The following is a 16259-nucleotide window of genomic DNA, read 5'->3' on the forward strand; positions in this document are numbered from 1 at the left end:
GGCATCGTCAGCACTAAACATCTTCGTCGCAATTGCAAAACTGTGCAGAAGGGTGCATAGGTCCCTGATCTGAGACCACTCCTCCAGCGTGATTTGCCCCACCTCTGAATCTCGTTGGCCCAGGCTATACGTCAGAACGTATTGCACCAGGGCTTGTCGGTGCTGCCACAGTCGCTGCAACATGTGCAGAGTTGAATTCCACCGGGTAGGCACATCGCATTTTAGCCGGTGAAGTGGCAGGCCCAACGACTTCTGTAGAGATGTAAGTCGCTGAGCTGCGGGATGCGAACGGCGGAAGTGAGCACACAGCGACCGTGCCCTCTGCAGAAGGCCATCTAGTCTGGGATAGTGGGCTAAAAATTGCTGGACAACCAGGTTCAACACGTGAGCCATACAAGGCACGTGTGTGACATTGCCCCGGTGAAGGGCCGCACCCAGGTTTGCAGCATTATCGCACACGGCCTTCAATTGTTTCTGGTCCAGTGGAGACAACCATTCATGAAATTGGTTCTCCAGAGCTGACCACAACTCCTCAGCTGTGTGATTCACATTTCCCAGACATTTCAATGTAAAAACCGCCTGATGACGTTGAGCCCTACTGCCAGCATAGTAAGGAGGTGTGCAGGATCCCTTCTGCGCAGTTAGAAAGCTTGTGGCATGACCAGACAGGCTTTGGGTGCAGGTGGAAGACCGAGAGGAGGTTGAGGAGGCAGAAGCAGTGGAGGAACTTTGACATAAAGAGGATTGACGCACAACTCGTGGGGACGGCAAGACTTGGACAGCAGCCCCTTGTCCTGCTGTCACCATAGTTACCCAGTGCCCAGTCAGCGACATGTAACGCCCCTGTCCATGCCTACTCGTCCAAGTGTCTGTGGTGAAATGCACCCTGTCACACACAGAGTTTCTCAAAGAAGCGGTGATGTTGTGTGCGACATGCTGGTGGAGCGCAGGCACACCTTTCTTTGAGAAGTAGTGCCGACTGGGCATCTGGTACTGGGGCACTGCGACGGACATAAGGTCTCGAAAATCCTCTGTGTCCACCAGGCGGAAAGGCAGCATTTCTGTAGCCAAGAGCTTGCAGATGGTGAAATTCAACCTCTTAGCTTTCTCATGGCTAGGAGGAAATGGTCTTTTACTTGTCCACATCTGAGGGACCGAGGGCTGTCTATTGTGCTTAGACGGGGTTGATAAGGGTGTCCCCGGCAAACTGCCGGTCTGTGAGGAAGATGCAGGCGGACATGTTAGGTTGCCTTGATCCAAAGGTGGTGCTATCGATGTCGGACAGCGCTCAACACCAGCTGGTGTTACCACCTCCAAAGAAAATGATGACCTGCCAATCACGCTGGCTGTTGCGGGTAAAGAGGTGGCAGGTCTGCGCCCCAAAACAGGTGTGACTGCTGTCCCCCCAGTCACAGAGGATGAAGAGGCCGCGGATGCACAAGATATGGCAGACTGTGGTTGGCCCGGCCGGCTAGGCCGCATTGTAGCACACTGAGCTTCCCACTGCAACTTATGCTTCATGTCCATGTGCCGGTTCATGCATGAAGTACTCAAACTATGTATTTTTTGGCCTCTACTTAGCTTTTGCTGACAAATGTTACAGATAACACGAGTTGGGTCATCTTTATTGATCTGAAAAAATGCCCAGGCTATGCAAGGCTTAGCACCCATGCGACCTGAAGAGCCACCACGACTTGTGGTGAGAGGCAGAGTTGTGTTTGAGGATGCAGTTGTTGACGTGCTTCCAGTACTACGTCTCTGTCCAGGAAGGCGAAACCTGACCTCGTCGTCACTAGCATCTTCCTCCACCTCCTCTGCTAACCTCATCTCTTGGCTGACTGTGGGTTGACAGTAAGTGGGATCTCCGACCTCATCATCATCACCCTGTGCGTTATCACACCCGTCGTCCTCAGAGCCAACCTGTTCCTGCCCTGACAAAAAACTAAAGTTGTCGCTCCAATCAGGTATTTGAGTCTTATCATCGTCTTCCTCATTGTCTCCACCAACAGGAGTTACAGTTTGGGAATGAGGGTCTACATTATGGTCAGAACCTTCTGCGTCTGGTCCTGGATCCGACTCATAAAGATTCTGGGCATCAGTGCAGATCATTTCCTCGTCTGGATTCACAGAAGCGCTGGAGTCGACCTCTGATTCCCAGGCTATAGTATGAGTAAACAGCTCTGCAGACTCAACCATCTGTTCTACCTCATACTCAGACGGGCAGCTGGAGATTTGGGAGCTGTGAGGAAGCAAGTGCGATTTGGGTGACACCTTTGAGGACTGGAGTATTTGTGATGTTGAAGTTGATGTGGAGGAGAGCCCACTTAAAGGAGCACTTGATATCCGTTGAAGCACCTGCTGTTTTTGGGCCTCATCTGGAATTTGTAGCGATTGGCGTGGCCGTAAGAAAGGGATCTTATCACATTGTCCGCTAAAAGAAGTAGACATTTTAGTTTGGCTGGAAGATGGTCTTTTTTCTGCAGATGTTACTGTTGCTTTAACACCTACCCCACGGACACAAACTTTTTTCCCCTTCCCAACACGCCTATTCCCCTTTCCACCAGCAGCAGGCCTTTTTCCACTCATTTTGGTGGTTAACTAATTCACAACTCTGGAGTTGTTTGCACAAAAAAACAATGGATGGTAACCGAGCAGAGCTGAGTGGCCAAACTGTGGTATTAGGCCAAAACTATTGGCTGGGTTAGATGCAGAAAAAAATTATTTTGAATTTGCAACCTGATGGAGGTCAGTATAGATGGACTAATACAACAAGTCCCACACACAGCTAGAAGCCCAAATATTTTTTCAGAGGTACTGTAGATGCAGATAAAAATTAGTTTTAATTTGCAACCTGATGGAGGTCAGTATAGATGGACTAATAGATAAAGTCCGACACACTACTAGAAGGCCAAATATTTTTTCAGAGCTAGATGCAGAAAAAAATTATATTCAGTTTGCAACCTGATGGAGGTCAGTATAGATGGATTAATAGAACAAGACCCACACACAGCTAGAAGCCCAATATTTTTTAAGAGGTAGATGTAGAAAAAAATATATTCAGTTTGCAACCGGATGGAGGTCAGTATAGATGGACTAATACAACAAGTCCCACACACAGCTAGAAGCCCAAATATTTTTTCAGAGGTACTGTAGATGCAGATAAAAATTAGTTTTAATTTGCAACCTGATGGAGGTCAGTATAGATGGACTAATAGATAAAGTCCGACACACTACTAGAAGGCCAAATATTTTTTCAGAGCTAGATGCAGAAAAAAATTATATTCAGTTTGCAACCTGATGGAGGTCAGTATAGATGGATTAATAGAACAAGACCCACACACAGCTAGAAGCCCAATATTTTTTAAGAGGTAGATGCAGAAAAAAATATATTCAGTTTGCAACCGGATGGAGGTCAGTATAGATGGACTAATACAACAAGTCCCACACACAGCTAGAAGCCCAAATATTTTTTCAGAGGTACTGTAGATGCAGATAAAAATTAGTTTTAATTTGCAACCTGATGGAGGTCAGTATAGATGGACTAATAGAGAAAGTCCGACACACTACTAGAAGGCCAAATATTTTTTCAGAGCTAGATGCAGAAAAAAATTATATTCAGTTTGCAACCTGATGGAGGCCAGTATAGATGGATTAATAGAACAAGACCCACACACAGCTAGAAGCCCAATATTTTTTCAGAGGTAGATGCAGAAAAAAATATATTCAGTTTGCAACCGGATGGAGGTCAGTATAGATGGACTAATACAACAAGTCCCACACACAGCTAGAAGCCCAATATTTTTTCAGAGGTAGATGCAGAAAAAAATATATTCAGTTTGCAACCTGATGGAGGTCAGTATAGATGGATTAATAGAACAAGACCCACACACAGCTAGAAGCCCAAATATTTTTTCAGAGGTACTGTAGATGCAGATAAAAATTAGTTTTAATTTGCAACCTGATGGAGGTCAGTATAGATGGACTAATAGAGAAAGTCCGACACACTACTAGAAGGCCAAATATTTTTTCAGAGCTAGATGCAGAAAAAAATTATATTCAGTTTGCAACCTGATGGAGGTCAGTATAGATGGATTAATACAACAAGTCCCACACACAGCTAGAAGCCCAATATTTTTTCAGAGGTAGATGCAGAAAAAATTATATTCAGTTTGCAACCTGACGGAGGTCAGTATAGATGGATTAATAGAACAAGACCCACACACAGCTAGAAGCCCAATATTTTTTCAGAGGTAGATGCAGATAAAAAAAATATTCAGTTTGCAACCTGATGGAGGTCAGTATAGATGGATTAATAGAACTAGACCCACACACAGCTAGAAGCCCAATATTTTTTTAGAGGTAGATGCAGAAAAAAATATATTCAGTTTGCAACCTGATGGAGGTCAGTATAGATGGATTAATAGAACAAGACCCACACACAGCTAGAAGCCCAATATTTTTTCAGAGGTAGATGCAGAAAAAAATATATTCAGTTTGCAACCTGATGGAGGTCAGTATAGATGGACTAATAGAATGATGCTATGCCCAAAAGATTTTACTTCACTAGGTGCAGTAAAAAAATTGGTATTCTATACACAGGTGGTATATCTTGCAACACAGATAGGCTACTCCACTGACTAACACACTCTGCAATAGGCCAAAAAGGATTAGCTTTGCTAGATTCAGCCAAATGCTGTGAAAAAAACTTGCACAGCACTGGCACAGACCTGCCTGGCAAAAACTGATAGGAACTGATGTAACCTAGTCCTGAAAAGGACTCCAATTACAATTAGTCTTTACTCCCACAACCTATCTATTTAAGAGCACAGACCTCCCTGATAAAAGTCGTAGGAAATGCTGTAACCTAGTCCTTAAAAAGACTGCAATCACAACTATTCCCTACTCCCAAGCTATCTGTATATTTGTGCGAAAATTGGCTTGAAATTAACAAGGTATAGCGCACACAGCAACAGCGGTGCCGTCTAACACGCAGCTGCAGCAGTGAGAAAATGGTGGCGACGGGGAAAATGGCTTGGTCTTATAGGGCAAGGACATGTGACATACACTGCCAATGACACATGCCCTTGCTTGTGTGAAAAAAAGCACTTCGCTCCGTGTGTGCGCTGCTGATAGGCTGACAGATTGCACCTCCCCACTGCAAATGCGGGAAAGAGAAAAAAAAATGGAGATCTTCATTGTTCCTGCAGAGATCCATCCCTTGCCCCTCCCCCCACCCCGCTGTACACTCAAACTGCGTATTAACATTAATTTTCATCATTACTGAGAAAAAATCCAGTTATGATTTTGGTGCACGAACAGTTATCGAACATAACCTCGAACAGCCGAATTTTTATCAAATTGTTCGTGTTCGCAGAACGGCTCGAACACCGCCCAAAACAGCTCGAATTTGAGATTGGCGAACAGTTCGAGTAGAACAACGCTCATCTCTAATCTTCACTCCAATTGTTTGCACCTAAGAAAAAAATAAAGCTTGATGCAACATTATGCTTACAAATTGTGTTTTATGCTCAATCATCACCTGTCCTACAGAGACACAGTCAGAATTACCCTGGTGAATTGAGTAAATTTGAAAATGTAAAAAAAATGCAGAATTGCTGTTTTTTCTATTCATTCACAAAGAATTAATGTAAGTTCTTAAATATGTACGCAAAATAGCGGGACATTCAAATATAGATAATCTTGCAAAAACAAGTCAAAGTAAAAATAAATACATCCAGTTGTGACATCTACAGTGTGTTGAACATTCCTGAATCTAAGTGTGTCCTGCCGAAATAGCTCAGTTGGGAGAGCGTTAGACTGAAGATCTAAAGGTCCCTGTTTCAATCCCAGGTTTCGGCAAAAGTTTTTTTCTTCACCCATTAAATTTTAAGCAGAAAATAAACAAAGCATATGGACTGGCTGTTCACAGAGAATGTAAAAATCCTAATCATTATAACTATCTACAGGAAATAAAATGATAGAAACTTGAGAACTGAGCACTTTTAACTTTTGAGGAAAATAATATTTTTTGTAATTTTTCCTTCATTCTGGACGTCATCACTTTGTTTTATTTTAGTTTGACTTAGCTGTATGAGGATTTAAAGGAAACCTGATAGCTAATACAGGCAGCATGTATCAGACACTAGCTGAATGATTTCAGCCATTTATGTTTGACTATGAATCGCTGTGGCATTACTGAGACAAATATGCTTCAAAAATATGCCAGGAACAAAGCTGTTTGGGGAAAAAGCCAGGAAGGCAAAAAACACAAGCCCCAACTCAGGACCGTCATATTTCATTCTAAAAATAGGGGTTTCCACGTTAATGGTAAGACAAAGAATCCACAGATTTGGCATTTCTCTAGCGAGGAGAGCCCACTTAAAATGTATGGGGTGCTTGTCTCCATAAGCGCAAGCTGGGCACTAAACTGGCTTATTTACAATTCTGGATGTTGCAGAGTGAAAACACCTGTTGGACAATAATAGTAATTGCTGGCGTTGATGAATTCATTGTGAGGAGTAATTTATAAAATGGGATCACTTTGGAGGGGTTTCTGCTGTTTTGGTTATTTTGGAACTCCGCAAATGTCACCCTCAAAATATTCTTGCAAAATCTGCATTCCCAAAACCCAAATATCGCTCTTACTTTCAAAGCCCTGCTGTGTGACCAAACAGTATTTTCTGAAGACATATGGGGCATCACCGCATTTCAATGAAATTGTGCAACTTTAGATATTTTCACAAGAAAAACTAAATATATATTGACCTAAATTTACCATTAATATAAAGTACAATGTGTTACAAAATAACACTATCAGAATCATGGGGATATGTTAAGCATTCCAGTGTTATTGCCACATAAATTGATACATGTCAGATTTAAAAAATGGTGCTTGGTCATGAAGCTCAAAATTGGCTGTAACTAATAGGTTACAAATCAATATTAAAATAAAAGAAATCATGGCATATTTCCTTTCATCACAAGTAATGCTCATCTTTCTACTGCTTAGCTTAGAAAGAGTTAAATTAAAAAAGCCAGAAGAAGTCAGGATGGCCGAGCGGTCTAAGGCGCTGCGTTCAGGTTGCAGTCTCTCCTGGAGGCGTGGGTTCGAATCTCACTTCTGACATTAGAATTTTATTTCAAGAAATTGTACAGCTTCACTCCTGTTACTGATTAGTTGGGGGTCCGCTCTATTGGTGGCAATCTCAAATCGAAAACTAAAAGTGATGGGGCTTAGCAAAACCAATTCTCAACGTTGGCACTTTGGCAGTATTCCTTGGGGTCCTTGAGGCAAATCTTAAATGTCCTGAATTTGTGCTTTCACAAAAGACTTCTGGGAACATCAAATAGTTTCTTTGTGCATATGTTAGTTGTTGCTTTGGCATCGGAAAAATACTGTGGATAGGAAAATGGGAGGGACTATTTCATCTCTATGTGTTCTCTGTCCCTATTAGGGCAGAGAGTGAACCTCCTAAGGTGCTGTCGTGGAAGATTCCTAGAAACCGAATTACCAGTAAGTCTAATTTCAGATTTTTTTACCTCAAGGCATCAATAGACTATATATATACTTAATAAACAAAAGCTAAAAGAGCAGATGAACATAGTTTAACAAGTCTGAAATGCGCATGTGATACTGACATTCAAGTTTCACCACAATTTGGGACAAATGTTTTCACTTTCAACATTAACAATCAGTAGAATATTTTCTCTAAATTTGCATCTCCTTTCTTCACTCCAATTGTTTGCACCTAAGAAAAAAATAAAGCTTGATGCAACATTATGCTTACAAACTGTATTTTATGCTCAATCATCACCTGTCCTACAGAGACACAGTCAGAATTACCCTGGCGAATTGAGTAAATTTGAAAATGTAAAAAAAATGCAGAATTGCTGTTTTTTTCTATTCATTCACAAAGAATTAATGTAAGTTCTTAAATATGTACGCAAAATAGCGGGACTTTCAAATATAGATAATCTTGCAAAAGCAAGTCAAAGTAAAAATAAATACATCCAGTTGTGACATCTACAGTGTGTTGAACATTCCTGAATCTAAATGTGTCCTGCCGAAATAGCTCAGTTGGGAGAGCGTTAGACTGAAGATCTAAAAGTCCCGGGTTTCGGCAAAAGTTTTTTTCTTCACCCATTAAATTTTAAGCAGAAAATAAACAAAGCATATGGACTGACTGTTTACAGAGAATGTAAAAATCCTAATCATTATAACTATCTACAGGAAATAAAATGATAGAAACTTGAGAACTGAGCACTTTTAACTTTTGAGGAAAATAATATTTTTTGTAATTTTTCCTTCATTCTGGGCGTCATCACTTTGTTTTATTTTAGTTTGACTTAGCTGTATGAGGATTTAAAGGAAACCTGATAGCTAATACAGGCAGCATGTATCAGACACTAGCTGAATGATTTCAGCCATTTATGTTTGACTATGAATCGCTGTGGCATTACTGAGACAAATATGCTTCAAAAATATGCCAGGAACAAAGCTGTTTGGGGAAAAAGCCAGGAAGGCAAAAAACACAAGCCCCAACTCAGGACCGTCATCTTTCATTCTAAAAATAGGGGTTTCTACGTTAATGGTAAGACAAAGAATCCACAGATTTGGCATTTCTCCAGCGAGGAGAGCCCACTTAAAATGTATGGGGTGCTTGTCTCCATAAGCGCAAGCTTGGCACTAAACTGGCTTATTTGCAATTCTTGATGTTGCAGAGTGAAAACACCTGTTGGACAATAATAGTAATTGCTGGTGTTGATGAATTCATTGTGAGGAGTAATTTATAAAATGGGATCACTTTGGAGGGGTTTCTGCTGTTTTGATACTTTTGGAACTCCGCAAATGTCACCCTCAAAATATTCTTGCAAAATCTGCATTCTCAAAACCCAAATAGCGCTCTTACTTTCAAAGCCCTGCTGTGTGACCAAACAGTAGTTTCTGAAGACATATGGGGCATCACCACATTTCAATGAAATTGTGCAACTTTAGATATTTTCACAAGAAAAACTAAATATATATTGATCTAAATTTAAAATTAATATAAAGCACAATGTGTTACAAAATAACACTATCAGAATTACGGGGATATGTTAAGCATTCCAGTGTTATTGCCACATAAATTGATACATGTCAGATTTAAAAAACGGTGCTTGGTCATAAAGCTCAAAATTGGCTGTAACTAATAGGTTACAAATCAATATTAAAATAAAAGAAATCATGGTATATTTCCTTTCATCACAAGTAATGCTCATCTTTCTACTGCTTAGCTTAGAAATAGTTAAATTACAAAAGCCAAAAGAAGTCAGGATGGCTGAGCGGTCTAAGGCGCTGCGTTCAGGTCGCAGTGTCTCCTGGAGGTGTGGGTTCGAATCCCACTTCTGACATTAGCATTTTCTTTCAAGAAATTGTACAGCTTCACTCCTGTTACTGATTAGTTGGGGGTCCGCTCTATTGGTGGCAATCTCAAATTGAAAACTAAAAGTGATGGGGCTTAGCAAAACCAATTCTCAACGTTGGCACTTTGGCAGTATCCCTGGGGGTCCTTGAGGCAAATCTTAAATGTCCTGAATTTGTGCTTTCAAAAAAGACTTCTGGGAACATCAAATAGTTTCTTTGTGCGTATGTTAGTTGTTGCTTTGGCATCAGAAAAATACTGTGGATAGGAAAATGGGAGGGACTATTTCATCTCTATTTGTTCTCTGTCCCTATTAGGGCAGAGAGTGAACCTCCTAAGGTGCTGTCGTGGAAGATTCCTAGAAACCGAATTACCAGTAAGTCTAATTTCAGATTTTTTTACCTCAGGCATCAATAGACTATAAATATACTTAATAAACAAAAGCTAAAAGAGCAGATGAACATAGTTTAACAAGTCTGAAATGCGCATGTGATACTGACATCAAAGTTTCACCACATTTTGGGACAAATGTTTTCACTTTCAACATTAACAATCAGTAGAATATTTTCTCTAAATTTGCATCTCCTATCTAGTGTTGAGCCACCCCCGTAGTGTTCGAGTTCGGTTCGGTTCGTCGAACACCCGTGTGTTCGCCGAACTGTTCGTCGAACTGTTCGTCGAACACCTTCGAACACCGTTAAAACCAATGGCAGGCAAACAAAAACACATAGAAACACATAGAAAACACCTTCAAAGGTGTCCAAAAGCTGACAAACTGCTCAGAAGACATAACTAACACATGGAAAAGTGACAAGTACATATAGTCATGCGAAAATAAAAGAGGTGGAGGAGTAAAAGGAGGGGGAGACACAGATATAGGCATGTCATGCCCTTCTGAAATCCAAAAAGTGAGAAGCCGACACGGCCAGTCCGTTCCTGCCCGTGCCACCTCCGTGTCGCCGGGTTTGTGCCAGAGCCGCGGTGGACCCTGACGGCCAGCCCCCCTCTCCTAATACTGGTGCCTGTCCGCTGGTGGGTCGAGCCCCCCGCGGTGGGGGGGGAGTAACATCTGCAGAAGAAAGACCATCTTCCAGCCAAACTAACTTGTCGACTTCTTTTCGTGGACAATGTGATAAGATCCCTTTGTTACGGACACGCCCATCGCTACAAATTCCAGATGAGGCACAAAAACAGCAGGTGCTTCAGCGGATATCAAGTTCTCCTTCAAGTGGGCTCTCCTCCACCTCAACTTCAACATCACAAATACTCCAGTCCTCAGAGGTGTCACCCCAATCGCACTTGCTTCCTCACAGCTCCCAAGTCTCCAGCTGCCCGTCTGAGTATGGGGTAACACAGATGGTTGAGTCTGCACAGCTGTTTTCTCATACTATAGCCTGGGAAACGGAGGTCTGCTCCAGAGCTTCTGTTAATCCAGACGAGGAAATGATCTGCACTGATGCCCAGAATCTTTATAAGTCGGATCCAGGACCAGATGAAGAAGGTTCTGAGCATAATGTAGACCCTCGTTCCCAAACTGTAACTCCTGTTGGTGGAGACAATGATGAAGACGATGATGAGACTCAAATACCTGATTGGAGCGACAACTTGACTTTTCGGTCAGGGCAGGAAGAGGTTGGCTTTGAGGACGACGGGTGTGATAACACACAGGGTGATGATGACAAGGTTGGAGATCCCACTTACTGTCAACCCACAGTCAGCCAGTCGATGAGGTCACCCGGGCCTTTGCCTGGCCTTTGGGATGTCGCGGTGGTCGGTTCCCTGGCCCGTACCTTGGGGTCACTCTTTAAAAGGGTGGATAATTGTTAATTTTATAAGAGTTTGTGACACCACCTGTGGTATGTGGTGAGAAGCATCAGCGCTGCAGCAGTCCACTGAGGCCCGTGATAAGGCAGCTCGATGGTATAGCTCCCCACAGGTGGAGCTAGGTCTCAGGGCAGCGTATGCAGGGGGAATGCAGGACAGGCGAGACCCAGCTGGGTCAGAGCAAGAACGGAAACGGAGACGGTAGTCACTTCAGTACCTTTTACTGGAGGAAATTCAGGCACATCCTGGAGCACTGTAGGGTGAAGGATGCATATCAGGATCCTCCCCAATGAGCGGGAGTAGGGCCTGCTGTTTCTTGCCTCTGCGCAGTAAGTTTCTGACCTGCCTGGAGCTAGGCCTAACTTTTTCTCTGTCCTGCGCTGGCTGACCTTGTGGTAGGGCCTTCTCTTGAAGTTCACGCTCACAGTATGCGGGGCCTAAGCGTCTCCTGGCTCTGTTACGTATCAGCACCTTAGCGATCCTGGGACTTGTAGTTCTCCAGGGATTCCGGTTATGCCTTACTGGGTCATAGAGATCCCGGTAAGCTCGGATCCGGTGTCCGGTAAATGCTTCGGGGTGAGCTGGTTAAGCTCCTCTGCCCCTTATGTACTAACTCGCCACTCGCCTTCGGCCTACTCGGGCCCTCAATAGGCTATACACACTAACGGCAGCTTGCCGCGCTTCACCGATCTTATGACGCCGACACACCTTAAGCTCTATCTGGGCTCCCTGAATCTAGCTAGCAGGAGCCTCGTGCTCCACTGCTGAACTATTAACTGAGTTCTCTAGACTAGACTGAGATCCACTGCAGACTGACCTCTCTTAGGCTTCTCTACTGCAGGAACTCTTCAGAGGCACTGAACTGCCTAGCTCCACCTTCCCTATTTATATCCCTAACGGGCTCCCTTTGCTGGTCTGAGGTGGAAGGTGGAGATGTGTGAATGTTTATGGGGGCCTCTTGTGGAGGATTCCATCAATACACTCTTCTAGGATCTGTGATACCAAGCGCAGCGAGGCGTCACAGATGCTATTGACGACGAGCTTAGGTTGCGCCTTCCTGGACAGAGACGGAGTACTGGAAGCACGTCAACAACTGCATCCTCAACCACAACTCCGCCTCTGACCACAAGTCGTAGTGGCTCTTCAGGTCGCATGGGCTCTAAGCCTTGCATAGCCTGGGCATTTATTCAGATCGATAAGGATGACCCAACTCGTGTTATCTGTAATATTTGTCACCAAAAGCTAAGTAGAGGCCAAAAAATCCATAGTTTGAGTACTTCATGCATGTACCGTCACATGGATATGAAGCATAAGTTGCAGTGGGAAGCTCACTGTGCTACAATGCGGCCTAGCAGGCTGGGCCAACCACCGTCTGCCCCATCTTTTGCATCCGCGGCCTCTTCATCCTCTGTGACTGGGGGGACAGCAGTCACACATGTTTTTGGACGCAGACCTGCCACCTCTTTACCTGCAACAGCCAGTGTGATTGGCAGGTCGTCAGTTCATTGGGAAGTGGAAACACCTGCTGGTGTTGAGAGCTCTCTGACATCGAGAGCACCACCTTTGGATCAAGGCAACCTAACATGTCCGCCTGCATCTTCCTCACAGACCGGCAGTTTGCCAGGGACACCCTACTCAACCCCGTCAAAGCACAACAGCCAGCCCTCGGTCCCTCAGATGTGGACAAGTAAAAGACCATTTCCTCCTAGCCATGAGAAAGCTAAGAGGTTGAATTTCACCATCTGCAAGCTGTTGGCTACAGAAATGATGCCTTTCCGCCTGGAGGACACAGTGGATTTTTGAGACCTTATGTCCGTCGCAGTGCCCCAGTACCAGATGCCCAGTCGGCACTACTTCTCAAAGAAAGGTGTGCCTGCGCTCCACCAGCATGTCGCACACAACATCAACGCTTCTTTGAGAAACTCTGTGTGTGACAGGGTGCATTTCACCACAGACACTTGGACGAGTAGGCATGGACAGGGGCGTTACATGTCGCTGACAGTGCACTGGGTAACTATGGTGACAGCAGGACAAGGGGCTGCTGTCCAAGTCTTGCCGTCCCCGCGAGTTGTACGTCAATCCTCTTTATCTAGAAGTTCCTCCACTGCTTCTGCCTCCTCAACCTCCTCTCGGTCCTCCACCTGCACCCAAAGCCTGTCTGGTAATGCCACCTGCTTTCTAACTGCGCACCTCCTTACTATGCTGGCAGCAGGCCTCAATGGCATCAGTGTTTACTTTGAAATGTCTGGGAAATGTGAGTCACACAGCTGAGGACTTGTGGTCAGCTCTGGAGACCCAGTTTCATGAATGGTTGTCTCCACTGGACCTGAAACCAGGGAAGGCCGTGTGCGACAATGCTGCAAACCTGGGTGCGGCCCTTCGCCGGGGCAATGTTACACACGTGCCTTGTATGGCTCACGTGTTGAACCTGGTTGTCCATAAATCTTTAGCCAACTATCCCGGAATAGATGGCCTTCTGCAGAGGGCTCGGTCGCTGTGTGCTCACTTCCGCCGTTCGCATCCCGCAGCTCAATGACTTACATCTCTACAGAAGTCGTTGGGCCTGCCAGTTCACCGGCTGAAATGCGATGTGCCGACATGGTGGAATTCAACTCTGCACATGTTGCAGCGACTGTGGCAGCACCGACAAGCCCTGGTGCAATAGTTTCTGACGTATAGCCTGGGCCAACGAGATCCAGAGGTGGGGCAAATCACACAGCAGGAGTGGTCTCAGATCAGGGACCTATGAAGTTGACGCGCCCCCTGGGCCATGGGGTACCCGGAGCCGGGCCGGTAGACGCTGGGGGTTGTAGTCACTGTGGCGGTGACCCGGTCCGTGACCCAGGGCGGTCAATCCAACGGTAATTTGTATATATGGATTTTATAATGTCCGACTACGCCACCTGTGGAGTGCGGCCAAAGGGGCCGCCGCTGCGGAACAGTCCTCTGAAGCTGGTGGTTTTGCTGCAATGGTATTATTACTCACCACAGGAAGAGTGTAGCTTCAGGGCAGTGTGGGTGGATGATGGTGGTTGTAGTGCAGGGAGTCAGTAATGAACACAGAGTCCGTGTGATGCAGTCCCAAGATCTTTACTCACAGTTGTTGCAGTCCAGATTACAGGTACCAGAGCTATCTCACCCGTCGTGCTGTGCGTACTCAGTGAGGGGCTCAGTCCACCCCCAGATAGCTCCGGAGTACTTAGCAGGACCCCCTTCTGTGTGTCCTTTCTCTGGCCTTCTCCCTGCACCTCACACCCAGTGTCACTTATATCCGGTATCCTCGGGCCTTGGCGGGCGACTTGTGTTCCGTCCCCTGGGTCCTATGTGGCTACCTTCTTAGTGAGACTGGTGTGGTCTTTTGCCTGCAGTACATGAAATGCTGCAGCCTCTGGTTTCTAGTTAAGCCTTGCTGTTTCTCCTCTAGTTGAGGGACCGGTTCCCCTTATCTGGCCTGACCCCTCTACCTCCTGGTAGCAGCGGGAGTACAGGTGGCCTTCTGCATGGCCCGTAGCCCTAGGGTCCCTTCGGTTCCTGGAGCCTTCCTGCTCCCACTCCTCTCTTCTCTCCTTCAGTCCTGGGCCTCCCAGGCTAGGCCCGCCTCCGGAGCAGAACTCATGCCGAGCCTCTGCTCCTGTCACTTTTCCTCCTCTGACTGGCTTGCTCTTTCTAAGATGGCTTCCTATTTATACTCTCCCTGTCATGTGCTCCCCTAAGCTGCTCCCCTAAGCACCCACTACATAGGATCCTCCCACCAGCTAGGGACCTGGGACTGTGCTCTCCCTTAGGAGCAATCTCGCCCTAACCCCACTGCGGGTATGTGTTGGATGCAGGTGTTAGGGTCCCGAGCCATACGCCTTCCTTACCTGAGGGTGAAATACCACACCTCTGGGTGAGATGCAGTAACTCTGTGGTGACTGCACCCTCAGGGGCGCCACACACCTTTCTGCACAGTTTTGAAATGGCGACGAAGATGTTTAGTGCTGACGACGATGCCATTATCAGCATAACTATTCCGGTGATTTACATGCTGGAGCACACATTAAACAGAATTCAGAGTCAGGTGGTCGGACAAGAGGAGGTGGAGGAAGTAGAGGAGGAGTCGTATGCGGAAGGGATAACATCTCCAAGGTCCAGACGGTTGGCAGCACCAAGGAGGCAGGCATGGGAGGGTGGGGGAGAGGGATTAAACAGGGCGCATGGTAGCAGCCAAACTGTTGAGGAAGGTGCAGGAGCCGAGGAAGAAGTGGAGGATGAACTGGCGATGGGCATGGAAGACTCATCAGATGAGGGAGACCTTGATCACATTTCTGTTGTGAGAGGTTGGGGGGAGAGGGCAGAGGAAAGAAGTATGATTCTTACCTCGCTACCAACACAACAAGGACTTGGTCCTCCTGGATGCGCAAGACACATGAGTGCCTTCTTGCTGCACTACCTGCAACATGACCCTCAGATTGCAGAATTCGAAGTAATCTCGACTACTGGGTTGCCACACTCTTAGATCCCCGGTACAAAAGTAAATTTGCCGAAATAGTTCCTGCCATAAAAAGGGATTGACGCATGCAGGAGTATCTGCAGACGCTGTTGCAGAATCTTACATGTGCTTTTCCACAAAACACCAGTGGTGCATGAAGTGAATCTCAAAGTTCTAACTTGCCAACCGCGGGACTGTCGAGTCTTCATCACTCAAACCGTAACAGTAACACAGTATCTGCTGGTAACAGCAATTTTGTGAAATCGTTTCACCACTTTTTTAGACCATCCTTTGCAAGGCCACAGGAGACAAGAAGTCTGACACATAGTCAATGCCTAGAGAGGATGGTGCAGGAGTATCTCCAAGTGAACATCGAAGCCATGACTGTGTCACTGGACCCTTGCTCATTTTGGTATTCCAATCTGGAAAAATGGCCGGAGCTCGCCACTCACGCCTTGGAGATCTTGTCATGCCCTGCAGTCAGTGTTCTCTCTGAACGTGTGTTCAGCGCTGCTGATGGTGTGCTGACAGATAAGCGCACGCGGCTGTCCACTGAGAATGTA

At 45.5% G+C, this 16259-nt stretch overlaps 3 non-coding genes across 3 annotated transcripts; all 3 read left to right on the top strand.

The window, feature by feature from the left end:
* Positions 1-5786: 5786 nt before the first annotated feature.
* Positions 5787-5859, top strand: TRNAF-GAA (transfer RNA phenylalanine (anticodon GAA)). The gene has a single exon. It is a non-coding gene; the product is annotated as a tRNA-Phe (tRNA).
* Positions 5860-7043: 1184 nt separating this feature from the next.
* TRNAL-CAG (transfer RNA leucine (anticodon CAG)) lies at positions 7044-7126 on the top strand. Its single transcript has one exon. It is a non-coding gene; the product is annotated as a tRNA-Leu (tRNA).
* A 2181-nt stretch (positions 7127-9307) lies between these two features.
* On the top strand, positions 9308-9390 carry TRNAL-CAG (transfer RNA leucine (anticodon CAG)). Its single transcript has one exon. It is a non-coding gene; the product is annotated as a tRNA-Leu (tRNA).
* Positions 9391-16259: the final 6869 nt, after the last annotated feature.

Source organism: Phyllobates terribilis, unplaced genomic scaffold (assembly GCF_046119375.1).
Source record: "Phyllobates terribilis strain yellow unplaced genomic scaffold, ASM4611937v1 Scaffold_65__1_contigs__length_7625178, whole genome shotgun sequence".
NCBI lineage: Eukaryota > Metazoa > Chordata > Amphibia > Anura > Dendrobatidae > Phyllobates > Phyllobates terribilis.